This window comes from Triturus cristatus, chromosome 4_2 (assembly GCF_964204655.1).
Source record: "Triturus cristatus chromosome 4_2, aTriCri1.1, whole genome shotgun sequence".
In the NCBI taxonomy this organism is placed as follows: Eukaryota; Metazoa; Chordata; class Amphibia; order Caudata; family Salamandridae; genus Triturus; species Triturus cristatus.
Genome location: NC_140586.1, coordinates 987,859,413 through 987,882,015, shown reverse-complemented (window position 1 = coordinate 987,882,015; position 22,603 = coordinate 987,859,413). Strand labels below are relative to the sequence as shown.

At 55.8% G+C, this 22,603-nt stretch overlaps 1 protein-coding gene across 1 annotated transcript in view; it reads left to right on the top strand.

Annotated features, from left to right (window-relative positions):
* The first annotated feature begins 1,426 nt into the window (after nucleotides 1-1,426).
* Nucleotides 1,427-22,603, top strand: part of LOC146839227 (uncharacterized) — a 298,742-nt gene continuing 277,565 nt past the window's right edge. The window contains exon 1 of the mRNA XM_085603236.1: nucleotides 1,427-1,519. The gene's annotated coding sequence lies outside the window, so the exon portion shown is untranslated. The remainder of the gene's footprint in view (nucleotides 1,520-22,603) is intronic.

Sequence of the window (22,603 nt, the reverse complement as noted above, 5' to 3'; positions counted from 1 at the left end):
CCAGTGCCTGAGGGTGGCGATCCGACGGGCGACGATGTTGACAAGGAGAGTGAGTCCCCAGGGCCAGCCCCCCCACTGCCTGGGGCAGTTGTGGAACGTTCGCCAGGGGCGGCTGGAGCAGAAAGCCGGAGAGAAGCGAGTGAAGGTCGAGGTGGACACAGATATCATCTCAGAGCCAATCCAACGGTGTCGTCTCGACTGAGAGGTTTTGTAATGGACTAGAGAACAGTAATGCAATGTTTTCCCATTTCTTTTTGTTTCTCTATTTTTCTCTCTCTCTCTCTCTCTCTCTCTCTCTCTCTCTCTCTCTCTCTCTCTCTCTCTCTCTCTCTCTCTCTCTCTCTCTCTCTCTCTCTCTCTCTCTCTCTCTCTCTCTCTCTCTCTCTCTCTCTCTCTCTCTCTCTCTCTCTCTCTCTCTCTCTCTCTCTCTCTCTCTCTCTCTCTCTCTCTCTCTCTCTCTCATTTTGAACTGGAGCGTTCTGCCAAGCGGTGTTTTTGTGTTTTGTTTGTTGTGCCATGATAAAGGAGGAATGTTATGTTCAAGGGAACACCCCCACGCTTACGCGAGGGTGGTCCCGTCTGTGACCCGGAAGGGCCTAAACAAATAAATGGGGGCTGGACCGGATGATCCGGGTCAGTGCACCGAAGTGCATTCGCAAGCGTAGGTGTGTGTCATTTCTATCGCTCCGGATCCCGGAGCGTCTGCTACCCGCCTGCATACCGCTGTCCCTATCCGTCCGGTACCGGACATAACAGGCAGGTGTAGTGTCAGTAGGGTCAGGGTGTAGTGTCAGTAGGGTTGGGGTGTAGTGTCTATGCAGTGTGTAGTGTCTATGCAGTGGGTAAGTGTGGCATCCTTAGAGCTGGGGTGTAGTGACTCAGCGGTGGGCAGGTGTAGTGTCAGTAGGGTCGGGGTGTAGTGTCAGTAGGGCTGTGGTGTAGTGGCGCAGCGGTGGGCAGGTGTAGTGTCAGTAGGGTCGGGGTGTAGTGTCAGTAGGGCTGTGGTGTAGTGGCGCAGCGGTGGGCAGGTGTAGTGTCAGTAGGGTCAGGGTGTAGTGTCAGTAGAGTTGGGGTGTAGTGTCAGTAGGGTTGGGGTGTAGTGTCTATGCAGTGGGTAAGTGTGGCATCCTTAGAGCTGGGGTGTAGTGACTCAGCGGTGGGCAGGTCAGGTCAGTAGGGTCGGGGTCGGGGTGTAGTGTCAGTAGGGCTGGGGTGTAGTGGCGCAGCGGTGGGCAGGTGTAGTGTCAGTAGGGTCAGGGTGTAGTCAGGTCAGTAGGGTTGGGGTGTCCTGTCTCAGCAGCGGGCAGGTGTAGTGTCAGTAGGTTCAGGGTGTAGTGTCTCAGCAGTGGGTAGTGTGGCATCCTTAGGGTTGGGGTGCAGTGTCCCGGGTCTCTGTGTTTCGCGCATGCGCAGACGTCAGCAGGTGGCCCCGCCGGTCACACATCCCCTCCCGTCGTAGGGTTTGCCTGGACCGGGGCCTCCTCCCAGGGAAGCTGCAGAGATGTCGGGCCCACGAGAGGTGAGTGGGGCCCCCGGTGACCCCGAGGCCCCCTGTGCACCCCCACACCCCTACAGATGACCCTAGAGCTGCTGGTGACCCCGAGGCCCCCTGTGCACCCCTCACCCCCCTACAGATGACCCTGTAGCCCCAGACCCCAGATCAATGCAGAGGGATGTGGGAAGATTCAACGAGAGAGGAAGGGGGTACGGGAGGGCGAGGGTACGAGAGCGACGGAGGAAAGAGCAAAGAGAGAGAGAAGCGAGTGAAGGAAAAGAGACAGAAGAAAGTAAGAGAAAGCGAGAGGAAAGAAGACAGACTAATGATAAGAGAGAAGACAGGAGAAGCGAGTGAAGGAAAAGAGACCAAGCAGAGACAGAGAAAACAAGACAAGAAGATAGAGAGAAGGAAAAGAGACTGAAGAAAATAAGAGAAAGCGAGAGGAAAGAAGACAGACTAATGATAAGAGTCAAGTCAAGTCAAAAGCTTTTATTCGATATGCAAGATATCTTGTAAGCACATAAAAAATACAATAGACACATAAAAATCACAATTACAAGAAGCCAGTATGAAAAGCATAAGAATATAAAAAAGGGCATAAATTTCCCATAATAAATTACCTAAAAAGAGAATTAAACAGCTACTGACAATCTCTTGCAGCGAATAAGCCAGGACCACTTTAAAAATTTCGCAATTCCACACACAAAGAGAGGGGAAGTGTCCGTAGTTAAAATACGCAGGGCTTCAAGGTGACTACGTGTACCCATATTGCGACAGAGGGGTTTCAACCAGACACCCCTGGGCCTTGCATAATCCGGGCAAACAAATAAGACATGTGCAATAGTCTCAGCCTTGCTAGGGCAACACGTACAATTGGGAGAAATGCGGGGCACAGGTGACCAACTCGAAACCAATGCACCTAGGGGGAGGCATCCAACTCTAAATTTGAAATAAAGGGCTCGGTCATAAGGGAGAGTTATCAAGTCCAGGTAGGGTTCAAAAGTCACAGTGTCTTTAATTTGCAAAAAGGCGACAGTCGACTTGCAGTGGTTAGAGGTTGTGTTTAAACGCTCCGCACACCAGTTCCAATAAAGCGCCTTGACAACTTCTTTTGTGGGGGCTGAACGTGATGACCAGCAGCCTCCTAGACCGACATTCTCCAAAAGCTTTTTGGTATCTCTAAGCCACTTTATTTTTGCCCAGCCCCCCAAACTCATAATTTCTCCCAAGGCATCAGCATAAGATTTCAATTCTTCACCCCTCCAGATTCTTGCCCATAACAAGAGCGGGCGAAGCTGGGCCTGGTCTTTAATATTTTTGCAGCCCATGTCCAGCCGGACAGGTACGGATGGAGTACTCAGGGGGACGGAGATAAGGGATTTCAGTAACTTGCTCTCCGCTGTCTCTAGATCTTTCAAAGAACAGTGGCCCCACAGTTCTGCCCCATACAAGGCTGATGACACTACTTTAGCCTTGTAAATGTCAACTACTGGGGTGAGAGATCTTCTTGGAGAGGCCCTGAACTCCCTCATAAGGGCACCTCCCACTCTCCTGTGGCTGAGGACCATTTTGTCAATATGACTAGCCCAGGACATCCTATCCGTAATCCGGATGCCGAGGTAGTCAAATTCGGCTACTTTCTCTAGGGGGGTCGAATTTAGAGTCGGAGGGCGACCCAATTTCTTAGGAGGATTTAGGACTAAATATTTTGTTTTATCCACATTTATTGTTAATCCTCTTACATCACAGAACTCCTGAAATCGTGTTAATAATTTCTGGAGACCTTGAGGGGTCTTCGAAATCAGGAGCGTGTCGTCCGCAAATAGCAGGGTGAGGATCCGGACTCCACCGAGACAGGGGGCGTCGGCTGGTTCTTGCTGGAGATGTTTTACCACCCCATTCACATAAAGTGAAAATAGGGTTGGTGCCAAGACGCAGCCCTGCCTTACGCCCCTAGAGACTGGAATCTTCTCGGTAAGTTCACCATTTTTACCCCAGCGGACCTGGGCAAAGGTATGGGCGTGAAGGCTGATAAGAAGTGACAAGATGTAAGGGGGTAAGCCCAGCTCGAGAAGTACCCTCCAAAGATCTTCACGGGGGACTAGGTCAAAGGCAGTCTTCAGGTCAATAAAGGCCAGATAAAGGCTGCCCTTGCCCAGTTCCACCACCTTCCACCCCAGTAATACCAGCCTAAACACCTGCTCAATTGTCCCCATTCCGACCCGAAAACCTGCCTGAAAGTCTGAAAGAATTTTATTCTCCTCCACCCAATGGAGAATCCTTCCAAGGATAGCTTTACCTGCTATCTTTTGGGTGGAGTCGATCAGACTTATGGGTCGGTAATTACCTGGAGTTTCCCTGCACCCTTTTTTATAAACTGGGACCACCACCGCCCCTTTCCAGGATTCAGGTACTGCCCCTCCCATCATGATGTCATTAAGTAGCGCTGCTATGACCCGTGCCCATTCCGCTGGGTATGCCCTCATAAGGTCTCCCGGGAGGCCATTGGGACCCGCAGCCTTTCGTGGGGCTACCCACCCTATAACCCCCTCAAGTTCTAGCGGGGTAAAGAGGTCGTAGGCATGAGGTTCAATTATATGCGTAAGAGCCATCCCCGCATTACAATCCCCATCTGGAGGGAGGTATAAAGACCCAAAGTGCTTTACCCAGCTTTGTGGCGGAATGTTACAGGGTCTCATAATTGCATCGGGGTTTTTCCGTGCACTTATAAGTTTCCAAAATGCCCTTGGGTCTCTACTTTTGCTGGCCTGGAGCAGGTCATCCCAATATTTATCTTCCCACTCCCTCCTGGCTAGTTTAAGAGAGTTATTGTAGGCCCTCCTTGCTTCCTGTATCTCTAGGCGGGACTTAACTTTGATCGCCTCAACTAACTTAGCCTTAAGGACCCTACATGGTTGGGAATACCACCCAACGGGGGGTTTTTTAGAGAGTTTATTACCCAATTTATTATGATAAAGAGTAAAGACATTAGTCAAGGCATCTGTCAGGGAGACAAAGAGCCCACTCGCTCTGCCCACACCTTCCGAGGATGTTCCAAGGTTTAATACTGTATGGTTTAGGAGAGATTTTATTTCTTCTACCTTCACCTCTGACAAAACCAGATTGGCCCATTTAATTAATGATAAGAGAGAAGACAGGAGAAGCGAGTGAAGGAAAAGAGACAGAAGAAACAAGGGGAGATATAGAGAACAAAAGAGAGCAGACAGAAAAAAGATAGAGAAAAGAAAATGGCAAAGAACGAAGCAAGAAGAAAATAGAAAGAGGAGAAAGAGAAAAGAAGATAGAGTAAGGAGAAAAGACAGAGTTAAGAGAAAAGAAAATACTACTGTAAGCACAAGAGAGAGAAAAGAAGAGAAAGTAAAGATTGAGTGATAAGAAAAAGAGAAGACAGGAGAAGCAAGTGAAAGAAAGGAGATTAAGCAGAGACAGAGAAAACAAGACAAGAAGTTATAGAGAAGGAAAAGAGCAAACAGAAAAAGATAGAGAAAAGAAAATGGCAAAGAACGAAGGAAGAAGAAATAGAAAGATGAGAAAGACGGCTAAGAAGAGAGACTAAGGGAAGTAGAGAGAGAAGGCAAAAGACCTTAGAGTAAGGAGAAGGGAGAGAAAAGATACATGTTATTTCCACTAGCGCCGGGACGCCTCCTGGGAGGTATCTGTGCGCTTTATAAATGGGATTGTATTTGTTAGAATCCGGGTTCTCTGGTTGGCACAGGTAGGTACTTGTGACAAGCAGGGAACCTCTCCTCTACTCAGGATAAGGGGGTACACTCCTCAAATAACCCCTGCTCACCCTCTAGGTAGCTTGGCGCGAGCAGACAAGGCCTATCTCAGAGCGTTATAGGTTAAGCATTTGTGAACACATACAGTAACCAAGTGACAACACTACAAATGGACACCACACAGTGTTATATTAAAAATAAGGATTCTTTATATAGGATTATCACAAGACCATTAAACGATTAAAAATACACAATACGGTTGCTTAGTTGGTAGAAGATTGCTTAGTTTCTCTTAAGTTCTTAAATGCGACACTTTAAGTCAATGTACCTTAGATGCGACACGCAGGGCAACGAAAGTGTTGCAGCGATGGAGATGCGTTGAAGTTTTTGGTGCAAAGGAAATAAAGACGGGATCTTCCAGATGCGTTACGCTTCTCCGATGTTGCAAGAAGGGTCGACTCGATGCGTCAGCTACAGCGGCGTCACCATGTGCGCGAGACGACGACAGCGGCCTTGGCAGCGGCACTCTTCTCCGACGTTGCGAGACGCTTCCGCTCGATGCGATGCTTCAGCGGCGACACCCCTTCTGCGAGATGCGACGACAGCGGCTCTGACTGCGGCACGCTTCTCCGTGGATGCGAGGCGCTTTTCTGGATGCGGTGCAATGCGACAACTAAGATGGCTGCGATGGCGACACGTTTCCTTCTCGATGCGAGACTCTTCTCTCGATGCGGTGCAATGCAACAGCTATGATGGCTGCGATGGCGACACGCTTCTTCGGCGTTGCGAGACACTTCCGGAATGATGCGAGACGCTTCCGCTCGATGCGATGCTGCAGCGGCGACACTCTCTGCGAGATGCGACGACAGCGGCTCCGACGGCGGCACGCTTCTCTCCCTTGAGTCGCGCTTCCAGCTCCTTGCGACACGCAGTCCCTCAGAAGGCCCAACAACAGCAGCAGGCACTTCCAAAAGACTTTGGGGAGCTGGAGGGTGAAGTCCACTGGTCATGGGACTTCGTTCAGGGGGCAAGCTCAGTTCAAGCCCTTGGAGATCTTTAAGCACAAGTTGAAATAAAAGTCTTTGTAGTCTTTCTCCTCTCCTTCAGCAGCGAGGTAACCACTGCAGGCCAACCCCCCTGGTCAGGGACAGTACTCCTCCTTACAGCTTTCCCAGTTCCTTCTCCTCAGGCAGAGGTTCTTCTTGTTTAAGCAGGATCTAATTTCTTGGGAGCAGGGTCCCAATACTTATACTCCTAATTCCTTTGTTCCTCTGGGGTAGAGGGGCCTTTGCCCAGTCCAAACCAGTTCTTGAGCACTCTGTTGACATGTCTCTAACTTTCCATTCAGAGTGCAGGGCAGAGACATCAGCCGCTCCGCAGGAGGTGGAGCCAGCATTGTGGTAGCAGAGCACAGCCCTATTCAGAGTCCAGGTGTACTCCTCCCACCCATCTGACTGCCAATCTTCCTATTCACCACCAGGCTGCCTAGCCCTGCCCCTATGGGTTTCCCCAGCCCTGTCACTCACACAACCAGACAGGCAGATACACATCACGCAGAGGCGGGCTGAAATGGTCAAGCAAGCAAATACCAACTTTCTAAAAGTGGTATTTGCAAACACAGAATATTAAAATAAACTTTACTAAAAGATGTATTTTATTATTCTGAGTTCAGGCATACTAAACTCGAATGTCTACCATGTTCCCTGGGTCTGTTAGGATCATAGAATGTAACAATTCTAACCGCCCATTCTGGCCTATGGGAACAGGTAGCCTTACTATAGTGAAAAACGAAAATGGCTGTAATTCACTATTAGGACATGCCACACACATCAGGGCTTGTCCTACCTTATGCTTACAATGCACCCTGCCCTTGGGCCTACCATAGGGGTGACTGATATGAAGTTAAGGGAAGGTTTAGGGACTGGTAAGTGTGTGCACTTGCCCAGTCAGCATGACAGTACCAGACTGCACGCAGGTTCTGCAATGGCAGACCTTAGACACATTTTACTAGGCCACTTCTGTGGGTGGCACAACCAGTGCTGCGAGCCCACCAGCGGCATTTGCATTTACAAGCCCTGGGCACTCCTGGTGCACTTTACTGAGGTCTGACAGTAAACCAAATAAGCCAATCATGGAATCCAACCAACATATACATTTTAAATAGGGAGAGCATATGCACTTTAGCACTGAACAGCAGTGGTAAAGTGCCCAGAGTCATAGAATAGCCAACAACAGGTCAGAAAAAGTACGGATGGAAGGCGAAAAGTCTAGGGACCATCCGGCCAAAAGGGCCAGGTCCAACAGTATTGTATATAGAAAAGATAGGAGAAGTGAGAGAAGGAAAACAGACAAAGAAGAGACAGAGAAAAAAGAGAAGACGATATGAAGAAGGAAATGAGCAGACTCAGAAAAGAAAAGAAGACGGCAAGGAGAAGCAAAAATAAAACAGAAAGAGGAGATAGTAAAAGAGTAAAAATAGAAAAGAAGATAGCGTAAGGAAAAGAAAAAGATAGAGTAAAGAGGAGAGAGGGAGAGAAAAGAGCAGAAGCGAGTGAAAGTAAAGAGGCAGAGAAGACGCAAAAGAGCAGACGCAGAACATGTCGATGCGCTTCTGTTTTCTGCGCTTTGGGACCGTAGAAATGACCATAACATACATGATTCAAAGTTCATTCTAACAGCGAAGTGCGCATGACAAGGAGAGCCGGTGAAAGGGGGTTACTATCGCCCCTGGAGCTCTCGACACAGGTTGGCAGTACCCGCCCTCTTTCCCTCTGTTCATTGCTCCAGACCCGGAGCAGCTCCCCCAGGACACGAGGGTCTTCGACCCCTGGTGGGGCCGTGGGGGGCCCCTCTCCGTCCTGTGTGGGGAACACGCAGTTGTGAACCCCAAAGTAGTCGTCATGCCCCCTCAGCCACAGCTTTAATGACCCTAAATGTAATTCATGTAATATTTTAGGTGGGTACACCTCTTGAAAACAGTCAATCACTCGCGCCCCTTAAAGTGCCAGCCCGAAGGTGCTCGAGTCCTGACACATGAATCCATATGGACGTTGCTCCCAGTGGGGGCGTTTGACCTTCTGACACTGACCCTGGGTATTCAACCCTCTTGGTTCACCAGACATGTATTGTTGAGTCCCATAGCACTGTAGGGTCAGGGGTGCACTTTTCACCTCCTTGTGCCTCCACTTTAAAGCATCCCAAACCCCTAACATCTGGGGTGCGCTTGGCATTGTGGCCTTGTCTGGGGCACTGTAGTTCCGGCTGGCGACGAGGAATGTGACAAGATGGCACCGTGGCACGGGCTGGCACTGTGACACGGGCTGGCATTGTGACACAGACTGGCACCATGACACGGGCTAGCACCGTGACACGGCCTGGCACCGTGACACAGCTGGGCGTTGGCCATCTCCTCTCACCAGTGGGCACTTTGACCATTCACTGTTGACACCATCGGGATATTTCACCCGCTCTGATCAGTTTGTCACTAACCCGGAATATTCACTCATCACCCAATTATGTCGTGAAGTGCGGCGGCCCGCGGGGCAATAATCCTGGCACACCGTCATCAGTTGGTAAGTGGGGCAGTGACGCGGGTGGGCGCTGCTGCCATGGCATGAGCCTGCTGAGCTAGAAATGCTTCAGTCGTGGTGGCACACAGACCTGTCTGCTGTGTTTCCTCATCTTTGGTTTGTGCCATGCTTTCTGGGGCGCTGCAGAGGAGAGTGCCCCTGTATCCCATGGAAACAAGGAGAGCGCTCAAATATTTCCAGGTTTAAAAAAGAAAATTAAATCAAGCGGTTCGAAAGAAAACGTGTGCCTGGCCTGAAGGCTGAAGCAAGCTAAAAAAACATATTCACATAAAAGATACTGTAGGAGGGACGGAAACAGAAGGGCAGGTAGAAAAGAGCGAAGTCCAGAATAAATGGGAGACAGAACTTCACATGACAAGCTGCACATGTATGTTTGACCCTATTACATGTCTCACGACATAGACTACTTTTCATGCCCATACCTGTCACTGCCCCTTCACCTATAGAGGAGCCACTCTCTAAACCACCTATCACAAGGAAGTCTCACCTGCCCCTGTATGTCTGTCTCTTCTGCTGGCCCGCCTGCCCTTGTATGTCTGTCTCTGCTGCTGTCTTACCTGACCTTGTACGTCTGTCTCTGACGCTGGCCCGCCTGCCCTTGTATATCTGTCTCTAAAGCTGGCCCGTCTGCCCTTTTATGTCTGTCTCTGCTGCTGGCTGCCTGCCCTTGAATGTCTGTCTCATCTGCTGGCCCGCCTGTCCTTGTACGTCTGTCTCTGCTGCTGGCACGCCTGCCCTTGTACGTCTGTCTCTGCTGCTGGCCCGCCTGCCCTTGTACGTCTGTCTCTGCTGCTGGCCCACCTGCCCTTGTACGTCTGTCTCGGCTGCTGGCCCGCCTGCCCTCATACGTCTGTCTCTGCTGCTGGCCCGCCTCTCCTTGTATGTCTCTCTCTGCTGCTGTCTTACCTGACCTTGTATGTCTGTCTCTGATGCTGGCCCGCCTGCCCTTGTATATCTGTCTCTAAAGCTGGCCCGTCTGCCCTTGTATGTCTGTCTCTTCTGCTGGCCCGTCTGCCCTTTTATGTCTGTCTCTGCTGCTGGCTGCCTGCCCTTGTATGTCTGTCTCTGCTGCTGGAATGCCTGCCCTTGTACGTCTGTCTCTGATGCTGGCCCGCCTGCCCTTGTATATCTGTCTCTAAAGCTGGCCCCCCTGTCTTTGAAGGTCTGTCTCTAAAGCTGGCCCGCTTCCTCTTGTTTGTCTGTCTCTTCTGCTGGCACGTCTGCCCTTGAATGTCTGTCTCATCTGCTGGCCCGCCTGTCCTTGTACGTCTGTCTCTGCTGCTGGCACGCCTGCCCTTGTACGTCTGTCTCTGCCGCTGGCCCGCCTGCCCTTGTACGTCTGTCTCTGCTGCTGGCCCGCCTGCCCTTGTATGTCTCTCTCTGCTGCTGTCCCGCCTGCCCCTGTATGTCTGTCTCTGCTCCTGGCACGCCTGCCCCTGTATGTCTGTGCTGCTGGCCCGCCTGCCCCTGTATGTCTGTCTCTGCTGCTGGCTCACCTGCTTCTGTATGTCTGTGTCTGCTGCTTGCCCGCCTGCCTGTGTATGTCTGTCTTTGCTGCTGGCCTGCCAGCCCCTGTACGTGTCTCTCTGCTGCTAGCCCGCCTGTCCTTCAACGTTTGTCTCTGCTGCTGGCCCGCCTGCCCGTGTATGTCTGTCTCATCTGCTGGTCAGCCTGGCCTTGTATGTCTGTCTCTGCTGCAGGCCCGCCTCCCCTTGTACGTCTGTCTCTGCTGCTGGCACGCCTGCCCTTGTACGTCTGTCTCTGCTGCTGGCCCGCCTGCCCTTGTACGTCTGTCTCTGCTGCTGGTCCGCCTGCCCTTGTACGTCTTTCTCTGCTACTGGCCCGCCTGCCCTTGTATGTCTGTCTGTGCTCCTGGCCCGCCTGCCCTTGTGTGTCTGTCTCTGCTGCTGGAATGCCTGCCCTTGTACGTCTGTCTCTGAGGCTGGCCCGCCTGCCCTTGTATATCTGTCTCTAAAGCTGGCCCCCCTGTCTTTGAAGGTCTGTCTCTAAAGCTGGCCCGCTTCCTCTTGTTTGTCTGTCTCTTCTGCTGTCACGTCTGCCCTTGAATGTCTGTCTCATCTGCTGGCCCGCCTGTCCTTGTACGTCTGTCTCTGCTGCTGGCACGCCTGCCCTTGTACGTCTGTCTCTGCTGCTGGCCCGCCTGCCCTTGTACGTCTGTCTCTGCTGCTGGCCCGCCTGCCCTTGTACGTCTGTCTCTGCTGCTGGCCCGCCTGCCCTCATACATCTGTCTCTGCTGCTGGCCCGCCTCTCCTTGTATGTCTCTCTCTGCTGCTGTCTTACCTGACCTTGTATGTCTGTCTCTGATGCTGGCCCGCCTGCCCTTGTATATCTGTCTCTAAAGCTGGCCCGTCTGCCCTTGTATGTCTGTCTCTTCTGCTGGCCAGTCTGCCCTTTTATGTCTGTCTCTGCTGCTGGCTGCCTGCCCTTGTATGTCTGTCTGTGCTCCTGGCCCGCCTGCCCTTGTATGTCTGTCTCTGCTGCTGGAATGCCTGCCCTTGTACGTCTGTCTCTGATGCTGGCCCGCCTGCCCTTGTATATCTGTCTCTAAAGCTGGCCCCCCTGTCTTTGAAGGTCTGTTTTTAAAGCTGGCCCGCTTCCTCTTGTTTGTCTGTCTCTTCTGCTGGCACGTCTGCCCTTGAATGTCTGTCTCATCTGCTGGCCCGCCTGTCCTTGTACGTCTGTCTCTGCTGCTGGCACGCCTGCCCTTGTACGTCTGTCTCTGCTGCTGGCCCGCCTGCCCTTGTACGTCTGTCTCTGCTGCTGGCCCACCTGCCCTTGTACGTCTGTCTCTGCTGCTGGCCCGCCTGCCCTCGTACGTCTGTCTCTGCTGCTGGCCCGCCTCTCCTTGTATGTCTCTCTCTGCTGCTGTCCCGCCTGCCCCTGTATGTCTGTCTCTGCTCCTGGCACGCCTGCCCCTGTATGTCTGTGCTGCTGGCCCGCCTGCCCCTGTATGTCTGTCTCTGCTGCTGGCTCACCTGCTTCTGTATGTCTGTGTCTGCTGCTGGCCCGCCTGCCTGTGTATGTCTGTCTTTGCTGCTGGCCTGCCAGCCCCTGTACGTGTCTCTCTGCTGCTAGCCCGCCTGTCCTTCTACGTTTGTCTCTGCTGCTGGCACGCCTGCCCTTGTACGTCTGTCTCTGCTGCTGGCACGCCTGCTCTTGTACATCTGTCTCTGCTGCTGGCCCGCCTGCCCTTGTATGTCTGTCTCTGCTGCAGGCCCGCCTCCCCTTGTATGTCTGTCTCTCCTGCTGGCACGCCTGCCCTTGTACGTCTGCCTTTGCTGCTAGGCCGCCTGCCCTTGTAAGTCTGTCTCATCTGCTGGCCCACCTGCCCTTGAATGTCTGTCTCATCTGCTGGTCTGCCTGTCCTTGTACGTCTGTCTCTGCTGCTGGCACGCCTGCCCTTGTACGTCTGTCTCTGCTGCTGGCCCGCCTGCCCTTGTACGTCTGTCTCTGCTGCTGGCCCGCCTGCCCTTGCACGTCTCTCTCTGCTGCTGGCACGCCTGCTCTTGTACGTCTGTCTCTGCTGCTGGCCCTCTTGCCCTTGTATGTCTGTCTCTGCTGCTGGCCGCCTGCCCTTGTACGTCTGTCTCTGCTGCTGGCCCGCCTGCCCTTGTACGTCTGTCTCTGCTGCTGGCACGCCTCTCCTTGTATGTCTGTCTCTGCTGCTGGCCCGCCTGCCCTTCTATGTCTGTCTTTGCTGCTGGCCCGCCTGCCCCTGTATGTCTGTCTCTAAAGCTGGGCCGCCTGCCTTTGTATGTCTGTCTCTGCTGCTGGCCCTCCTGCCCTTGTTTGTCTGTCTCTGCTGCTGGCCCGCCAGCCCCTGTATGTCTATCTCTGCTGCTGGCCTGCCTGCCCTTGTACATCTGTCGGTGCTCCTGACCCGCCTGCCCTTGTATGTCTGTCTCTGCTGCTGGGATGCCTGCCCTTGTACGTCTGTCTCTGCTGCTGGCCCGCCAGCCCTTGTATACCTGTCTCTAAAGTTGGCCCGCCTGCCGTTGTATGTCTGTCTCTGCTGCTGGCACGCCAGCCCTTTTATGTCTGTCTCATCTCTTCGCCCGCCTGCCCTTGTATGTGTGTCTCATCATTGGCCCACCTGCCCTTGTACGTCTGTCCCTGCTGCTGGCCCGCCATCCCTTGTATGTCTGGCTCTGCTGCTGCCCTGCCTGCCCATGTATGTCTGTCTCTAAAGCTGGCCCACCTGCCCTTATACGTCTTTCTCTGCTGCTGGCACGCCAGCCTGTGTATGTCTGTCTCTGCTGCTGGCCCGCCAGCCCGTGTATGTCTGTCTCTGCTGCTGGCCCACCTGTGCTTGTATATCTGTCTCTGCTGCTGGCCCACCTTCCCTTATTTGTCTGTCTCTGCTCCTGGCACGCCTGCCCCTGTATGTCTGTCTCTGCTGCTGGCCCGCCTGCCCGTGTATGTGTGTCTCTAAAGCTGGCCCGCCTGCCCTTGTACGTCTGTCTCTGCTGCTGGCACGCCAGCCCTTGTACGTCTGTCTCTGCAGTTGGCCCGCCTGCCCTTGTATGTCTGTCTCTGTTGCTGGCACGCCTTCCCGTGTATGTCTGTCTCTGCTGCTGGCCCGCCTGCCCTTGTATGTCTGCCTCTAAAGCTGACCCGCCTGCCCTTGTATGTCTGTCTCTTCTGCTGGCCCGCCAGCCCATGTATATCTGTCTCTGCTGCTGGCCCGCCTGCCCTTGTACGTGTGTCTCTGCTGCCAGCCCGCCTGCACTTGTACGTCTGTCTCTGCTGCTGGCCCGCTTGCCCTTGTACGTCTGTCTCTGCTGCTGGTCCGCCTGCCCTTTTACGTCTGTCTCTGCTGCTGGCACGCCTGCCCTTGTGTGTCTGTCTCTGCTGCTGGCCCGCCTGCCCTTGTACGTCTCTCTCTGCTGCTGGCCCGCCTGCCCTTGTGTGTCTGTCTCTGCTGCTGGCACGCCTCTCCTTGTATGTCTGTCTCTGCTGCTGGCTCGCCTGCCCTTGTATGTCTGTCTCTGCTGCTGGCCCGCCAGCCCCTGTATGTCTATCTCTGCTGCTGGCCAGCCTGCCCTTGTTTGTCTGTCTCTGCTTCTGGCACGCCTGCCCTTGTATGTCTGTCTCTGCTGCTGGGATGCCTGCCCTTGTACGTCTGTCTCTGCTGCTGGCCCCCCAGCCCTTGAATACCTGTCTCTAAAGTTGGCCCGCCTGTCCTTGTATGTCTGTCTCTGCTGCTGGCACGCCAGCCCTTTTATGTGTGTCTCATCTCTTCGCCCGCCTGCCCTTGTATGTCTGTCTCATCGCTGACCCACCTGCCCTTGTACGTCTGTCTCTGCTGCTGGCCCGCCATCCCTTGTATGTCTGGCTCTGCTGCTGGCCTGCCTGCCCGTGTATGTCTGTCTCTAAAGCTAGCCCACCTGCCCTTCTACGTCTTTCTCTGCTGCTGGCACGCCAGCCCGTGTATGTCTGTCTCTGCTGCTGGCACGCCTGCCCCTGTATGTCTGTCTCTGCTGCAGGCCCGCCTGCCCGTGTATGTCTGTCTCTAAAGCTGACCCACCAGCCCATGTATGTCTGTCTCTGCTGCTGGCCCGCCTGCCCTTCTATGTGTGTCTCTGCTGCCAGCCCGCCTGCACTTGTACGTCTGTCTCTGCTGCTGGCCCGCCTGCCCTTATATGTCTGTCTCTTCTGCTGGCCCGCCTCCCCTTGGATGTCTGGCTGTGCTGCTGATATGCCTGCCCTTGTATGTCTGTCTCTGCTGCTGGCACGCCTGCCCTTGTATGTCTCTCTCTGCTGCTGGCACGCCTGCCCTTGTACGTCTGTCTCTGCTGCTGGTACGCCTGCCCGTGTATGTCTGTCTCTAAAGCTGGCCCGGCTGCACTTGTACGTCTGTCTCTGCAGCTGGCCCGCCTGCCCTTGTATGTCTGTCTCTGTTGCTGGCACGCCTTCCCGTGTATGTCTGTCTCTGCTGCTGGCCCCCCTGCCCTTGTATGTCTGCCTCTAAAGCTGACCCGCCTGCCCTTGTATGTCTGTCTCTTCTGCTGGCCCGCCTCCCCTTGTATGTCTGGCTGTGCTGCTGATATGCCTGCCCTTGTATGTCTGTCTCTGCTGCTGGCACGCCTGCCCTTGTATGTCTCTCTCTGCTGCTGGCACGCCTGCCCTTGTACGTCTGTCTCTGCTGCTGGTACGCCTGCCCGTGTATGTCTGTCTCTAAAGCTGGCCCGCCTGCCCTTGTACGTCTGTCTCTGCAGCTGGACCGCCTGCCCTTGTATGTCTGTCTCTGTTGCTGGCACGCCTTCCCGTGTATGTCTGTCTCTGCTGCTGGCCCCCCTGCCCTTGTATGTCTGCCTCTAAAGCTGACCCGCCTGCCCTTGTATGTCTGTCTCTTCTGCTGGCCCGCCAGCCCATGTATGTCTGTCTGTGCTGCCAGTGCGCCTGCCCCTGTATGTGTGTCTCTGCTGCCAGCCCGCCTGCACTTGTATGTCTGTCTCTGCTGCTGGCACGCCTGCCCGTGTATGTCTGTCTCTGCTGCTGGCCCGCCTCCCCTTGTATGTCTGTCTGTGCTGCTGATATGCCTGCCCTTGTATGTCTGTCTCTGCTGCTGGCACGCCTGCCCTTGTATGTCTCTCTCTGCTGCTGGCACGCCTGCCCTTGTTCGTCTGTCTCTGCTGCTGGTACGCCTGCCCTTGTATGTCTGTCTCTCCTGCTGGTCCGCCAACCCGCCAGCCCGTGTATGTCTGTCTCTGATGCTGGCCCGCCTGCGCTTGTATGTCTGTCTCTATAGCTGGCCCGCCTGCCCTTGTACATCTTTCTCTGCTGCTGGCCCGCCTGCCCTTGTATGTCTGTCTCTGGTGCTGGCACGCCTTCCCGTGTATGTCTGTCTCTGCTGCTGGCCCGCCTGCCCTTGTATGTCTGTCTCTAAAGCTGACCCGCCTGCCCTTGTACGTCTGTCTCTGCTGCTGGCACGCCTTCCCTTGTACGTCTGTCTCTGCTGCTGGCATGCCGGCTCTTGTACGTCTGTCTCTGCTGCTGGCCCGCCTGCCCGTGTATGTCTGTCTCAGCTGCTGGCCCGCCTCCCCTTGTATGTCTGTCTGTGCTGCTGGTACGCCTGCACTTGTATGTCTGTCTCTGCTGCTGGCGCGCCTGCCCTTGTATGTCTCTCTCTGCTGCTGGCACGCTTGCCCCTGTTTGTCTGTCTCTAAAGCTGGCCCTCCTGCCCTTGTGCGTCTGTCCCTGATGCTGGCCCGCCAGCCCCTGTATGTCTGTCTCTGCTGCTGGCCCGCCTGCCCTTGTACATCTGTCCCTGCTCCTGGCCCGCTTGCCCTTGTATGTCTGTCTCTGCTGCTGGCACGCTTGCCCCTGTTTGTCTGTCTCTAAAGATGGCACACCTGCCCCTGTATGTCTATCTCTGCTGCTGGCACGCCTGCCCCTGTATGTCTGTCTCTGCTGCTGGCCGCCTACCCTTGTATGTCTGTCTCTGCTGCTGGCCCGCCGGCCCCTGTATGTCTGTCTCTAAAGCTGGGCCGCCTGCCGTTGTATGTTTGTCTCTACTGCTGGCCCTCCTGCCCTTGTTTGTCTGTCTCTGCTGCTGGCTCGCCTGCCCTTCCATGTCTGTCTCTGCTGCTGGCCCGCCTGCCCTTGTACATCTGTCTGTGCTCCTGGCCCGCCTGCCCTTGTATGTCTGTCTCTGCTGCTGGCCCGCCAGCCCTTGTATGCCTGTCTCTAAAGCTGGCCCGCCTGCCCTTGTATGTCTGTCTCTGCTGCTGGCTCGCCTGCCCTTGTACGTCTATGGCTGCTCCTGGCCCGCCTGCCTTTGTACGTCTGTCACTGCTGCTGGCCCGCCAGCCCTTGTATACCTGTCTCTAAAGCTGGCCCGCCTGCCCTTGTATGTCTGTCTCTGCTGCTGGCACGCCTGCCCTTGTATGTTTCTCTCTGCTGCTGACACGCCTGCCCTTGTACGTCTGTCTCTGCTGCTGGTACGCCTGCCCTTGTATGTCTGTCTCTCCTGCTGGTCCGCCAACCCGCCAGCCCGTGTATGTCTGTCTCTGATGCTGGCCCGCCTGCGCTTGTATGTCTGTCTCTAAAGCTGGTCCGCCTGCCCTTGTACATCTTTCTCTGCTGCTGGCCCGCCTGCCCTTGTATGTCTGTCTCTGGTGCTGGCACGCCTTCCCGTGTATGTCTGTCTCTGCTGCTGGCCCGCCTGCCCTTGTATGTCTGTCTCTAAAGCTGACCCGCCTGCCCTTGTATGTCTGTCTCTGCTGCTGGCCCTCTGACCTTGTATGTCTGTCTCTGCTGCCGGTCCGCCTGCCCCTGTACGTGTGTCTCTGCTGCCAGCCCGCCTGCACTTGTACGTCTGTCTCTGCTGCTGGCACGCCTTCCCTTGTACGTCTGTCTCTGCTGCTGGCATGCCTGCTCTTGTACGTCTGTCTCTGCTGCTGGCCCGCCTGCCCGTGTATGTCTGTCTCTACTGCTGGCCCGTCTCCCCTTGTATGTCTGTCTGTGCTGCTGGTATGCCTGCACTTGTATGTCTGTCTCTGCTGCTGGCGCGCCTGCCCTTGTATGTCTCTCTCTGCTGCTGGCACGCTTGCCCCTGTTTGTCTGTCTCTAACTCTGGCCCTCCTGCCCTTGTGCGTCTGTCTCTGCTGCTGGCCCGCCTGCCCTTATAGGTCTGTCCCTGATGCTGGCCCGCCAGCCCCTGTATGTCTGTCTCTGCTGCTGGCCCGCCTGCCCTTGTATGTCTGTCTCTAAAGATGGCACTCCTGCCCCTGTATGTCTATCTCTGCTGCTGGCACGCCTGCCCCTGTATGTCTGTCTCTTCTGCTGGCCGCCTACCCTTGTATGTCTGTCTCTGCTGCTGGCACGCCTCTCCTTGTATGTCTGTCTCTGCTGCTGGCCCGCCTGCCCTTCTATGTCTGTCTCTGCTGCTGGCCCGCCGGCCCCTGTGTGTCTGTCTCTAAAGCTGGGCCGCCTGCCGTTGTATGTTTGTCTCTACTGCTGGCCCTCCTGCCCTTGTTTGTCTGTCTCAGCTGCTGGCTCGCCTGCCCTTCTATGTCTGTCTCTGCTGCTGGCCTGCCAGCCCCTGTATGTCTGTCTCTGCTACTGGCCTGCATGCCCTTGTACATTTGTCTGTGCTCCTGGCCCGCCTGCCCTTGTATGTCTGTCTCTACTGCTGGGATGCCGGCCCTTGTACATCTGTGGCTGCTCTTGGCCCGCCTGCCATTGTACGTCTGTCTCTGCTGCTGGCCCGTCAGCCCTTGTATACCTGTCTCTAAAGCTGGCCCGCCTGCCCTTGTATGTCTGTCTCTGCTGCTGGCCGCCAGCCCTTGTATGTCTGTCTCTAAAGTTGGCCCGCCAGCCCTGGTATGTCTGTGTCTGCTGCTGGCCCTCCTGCCCTTGTATGTCTGTCTCTGCTGCTGGCCCACCTGCCTGTGTATGTCTGTCTCTGCTGCTGGCCCGCCTGCCCGTGTATGTCTGTCTCTGCTGCTGGCACGCCTCCCCTTGTATGTCTGTCTCTAAAGCTGAGCCGCCTGCCCTTGTATGTCTGCCTCTTCTGCTGGCCCGCCAGCCCATGTATGTCTGTCTCTGCTTCTGGCCCGCCTGCCTTTGTGTGTCTGTCTCTGCTGCCGTTCCGCCTGCCCCTGTATGTGTGTCTCTGCTGCCAGCCCGCCTGCACTTGTACGTCTGTCTCTGCTGCTGGACCGCCTGCCCATGTATGTCTGTCTCTGCTGCTGGCCCGCCTCCCCTTATATGTCTGTCTGTGCTGCTGGTACGCCTGCCCTTGTACGTCTGTCTCTGCTGCTCGCACACCTGCGCTTGTACGTCTGTCTCTGCTGCTGTGCCGCTTGCCCTTGTGTGTCTGTCTCTGCTGCTGGCACGCTCGCCCCTGTATGTCTGTCTCTAAACCTGGCCCTCCTGCCCTTGTATGTCTGTCTCTGCTGCTGGCCCGCCTGCCCGTGTATGTCTGTCTCTAAAGCTGGCCCACCTGCCCTTCTACGTCTTTCTCTGCTGCTGGCACGCCAGCCCGTGTATGTCTGTCTCTGCTGCTAGCCCGCCTGCGCTTGTATATCTGTCTCTGCTGCTGGCCCACCTTCCCTTATTTGTCTGTCTCTGCTCCTGGCACGCCTGCCCCTGTATGTCTGTCTCTGCTGCTGGCCCGCCAGCCCATGTATATCTGTCTCTGCTGCTGGCCTGCCTGCCCTTGTACGTGTGTCTCTGCTGCCAGCCCGCCTGCACTTGTACGTCTGTCTCTGCTGCTGGCCCGCCTGCCCTTGTATGTCTGCCTCTAAAGCTGACCCGCCTGCCCTTGTACGTCTGTCTCTGCTGCTGGCCTGCCTGCCCGTGTATGTCTGTCTCTAAAGCTAGCCCACCTGCCCTTCTACGTCTTTCTCTGCTGCTGGCACGCCAGCCCGTGTATGTCTGTCTCTGCTGCTGGCACGCCTGCCCCTGTATGTCTGTCTCTGCTGCAGGCCCGCCTGCCCGTGTATGTCTGTCTCTAAAGCTGACCCACCAGCCCATGTATGTCTGTCTCTGCTGCTGGCCCGCCTGCCCTTCTATGTGTGTCTCTGCTGCCAGCCCGCCTGCACTTGTACGTCTGTCTCTGCTGCTGGCCCGCCTGCCCTTATATGTCTGTCTCTTCTGCTGGCCCGCCTCCCCTTGGATGTCTGGCTGTGCTGCTGATATGCCTGCCCTTGTATGTCTGTCTCTGCTGCTGGCACGCCTGCCCTTGTATGTCTCTCTCTGCTGCTGGCACGCCTGCCCTTGTACGTCTGTCTCTGCTGCTGGTACGCCTGCCCGTGTATGTCTGTCTCTAAAGCTGGCCCGGCTGCCCTTGTACGTCTGTCTCTGCAGCTGGCCCGCCTGCCCTTGTATGTCTGTCTCTGTTGCTGGCACGCCTTCCCGTGTATGTCTGTCTCTGCTGCTGGCCCCCCTGCCCTTGTATGTCTGCCTCTAAAGCTGACCCGCCTGCCCTTGTATGTCTGTCTCTTCTGCTGGCCCGCCTCCCCTTGTATGTCTGGCTGTGCTGCTGATATGCCTGCCCTTGTATGTCTGTCTCTGCTGCTGGCACGCCTGCCCTTGTATGTCTCTCTCTGCTGCTGGCACGCCTGCCCTTGTACGTCTGTCTCTGCTGCTGGTACGCCTGCCTGTGTATGTCTGTCTCTAAAGCTGGCCCGCCTGCCCTTGTACGTCTGTCTCTGCAGCTGGCCCGCCTGCCCTTGTATGTCTGTCTCTGTTGCTGGCACGCCTTCCCGTGTATGTCTGTCTCTGCTGCTGGCCCCCCTGCCCTTGTATGTCTGCCTCTAAAGCTGACCCGCCTGCCCTTGTATGTCTGTCTCTTCTGCTGGCCCGCCAGCCCATGTATGTCTGTCTGTGCTGCCAGTGCGCCTGCCCCTGTATGTGTGTCTCTGCTGCCAGCCCGCCTGCACTTGTATGTCTGTCTCTGCTGCTGGCACGCCTGCCCGTGTATGTCTGTCTCTGCTGCTGGCCCGCCTCCCCTTGTATGTCTGTCTGTGCTGCTGATATGCCTGCCCTTGTATGTCTGTCTCTGCTGCTGGCACGCCTGCCCTTGTATGTCTCTCTCTGCTGCTGGCACGCCTGCCCTTGTTCGTCTGTCTCTGCTGCTGGTACGCCTGCCCTTGTATGTCTGTCTCTCCTGCTGGTCCGCCAACCCGCCAGCCCGTGTATGTCTGTCTCTGATGCTGGCCCGCCTGCGCTTGTATGTCTGTCTCTATAGCTGGCCCGCCTGCCCTTGTACATCTTTCTCTGCTGCTGGCCCGCCTGCCCTTGTATGTCTGTCTCTGGTGCTGGCACGCCTTCCCGTGTATGTCTGTCTCTGCTGCTGGCCCGCCTGCCCTTGTATGTCTGTCTCTACAGCTGACCCGCCTGCCCTTGTACGTCTGTCTCTGCTGCTGGCACGCCTTCCCTTGTACGTGTGTCTCTGCTGCTGGCATGCCTGCTCTTGTACGTCTGTCTCTGCTGCTGGCCCGCCTGCCCGTGTATGTCTGTCTCAGCTGCTGGCCCGCCTCCCCTTGTATGTCTGTCTGTGCTGCTGGTACGCCTGCACTTGTATGTCTGTCTCTGCTGCTGGCGCGCCTGCCCTTGTATGTCTCTCTCTGCTGCTGGCACGCTTGCCCCTGTTTGTCTGTCTCTAAAGCTGGCCCTCCTGCCCTTGTGCGTCTGTCCCTGATGCTGGCCCGCCAGCCCCTGTATGTCTGTCTCTGCTGCTGGCCCGCCTGCCCTTGTACATCTGTCCCTGCTGCTGGCCCGCTTGCCCTTGTATGTCTGTCTCTGCTGCTGGCACGCTTGCCCCTGTATGTCTGTCTCTAAAGATGGCACACCTGCCCCTGTATGTCTATCTCTGCTGCTGGCACGCCTGCCCCTGTATGTCTGTCTCTGCTGCTGGCCGCCTACCCTTGTATGTCTGTCTCTGCTGCTGGCCCGCCGGCCCCTGTATGTCTGTCTATAAAGCTGGGCCGCCTGCCGTTGTATGTTTGTCTCTACTGCTGGCCCTCCTGCCCTTGTTTGTCTGTCTCTGCTGCTGGCTCGCCTGCCCTTCCATGTCTGTCTCTGCTGCTGGCCCGCCTGCCCTTGTACATCTGTCTGTGCTCCTGGCCCGCCTGCCCTTGTATGTCTGTCTCTGCTGCTGGCCCGCCAGCCCTTGTATACCTGTCTCTAAAGCTGGCCCGCCTGCCCTTGTATGTCTGTCTCTGCTGCTGGCTCGCCTGCCCTTGTACGTCTATGGCTGCTCCTGGCCCGCCTGCCTTTGTACGTCTGTCACTGCTGCTGGCCCGCCAGCCCTTGTATACCTGTCTCTAAAGCTGGCCCGCCTGCCCTTGTATGTCTGTCTCTGCTGCTGGCACGCCTGCCCTTGTATGTTTCTCTCTGCTGCTGACACGCCTGCCCTTGTACGTCTGTCTCTGCTGCTGGTACGCCTGCCCTTGTATGTCTGTCTCTCCTGCTGGTCCGCCAACCCGCCAGCCCGTGTATGTCTGTCTCTGATGCTGGCCCGCCTGCGCTTGTATGTCTGTCTCTAAAGCTGGTCCGCCTGCCCTTGTACATCTTTCTCTGCTGCTGGCCCGCCTGCCCTTGTATGTCTGTCTCTGGTGCTGGCACGCCTTCCCGTGTATGTCTGTCTCTGCTGCTGGCCCGCCTGCCCTTGTATGTCTGTCTCTAAAGCTGACCCGCCTGCCCTTGTATGTCTGTCTCTGCTGCTGGCCCTCTGACCTTGTATGTCTGTCTCTGCTGCCGGTCCGCCTGCCCCTCTACGTGTGTCTCTGCTGCCAGCCCGCCTGCACTTGTACGTCTGTCTCTGCTGCTGGCACGCCTTCCCTTGTACGTCTGTCTCTGCTGCTGGCATGCCTGCTCTTGTACGTCTGTCTCTGCTGCTGGCCCGCCTGCCCGTGTATGTCTGTCTCTACTGCTGGCCCGTCTCCCCTTGTATGTCTGTCTGTGCTGCTGGTACGCATGCACTTGTATGTCTGTCTCTGCTGCTGGCGCGCCTGCCCTTGTATGTCTCTCTCTGCTGCTGGCACGCGTGCCCCTGTTTGTCTGTCTCTAACGCTGGCCCTCCTGCCCTTGTGCGTCTGTCTCTGCTGCTGGCCCGCCTGCCCTTATAGGTCTGTCCCTGATGCTGGCCCGCCAGCCCCTGTATGTCTGTCTCTGCTGCTGGCCCGCCTGCCCTTGTATGTCTGTCTCTAAAGATGGCACTCCTGCCCCTGTATGTCTATCTCTGCTGCTGGCACGCCTGCCCCTGTATGTCTGTCTCTTCTGCTGGCCGCCTACCCTTG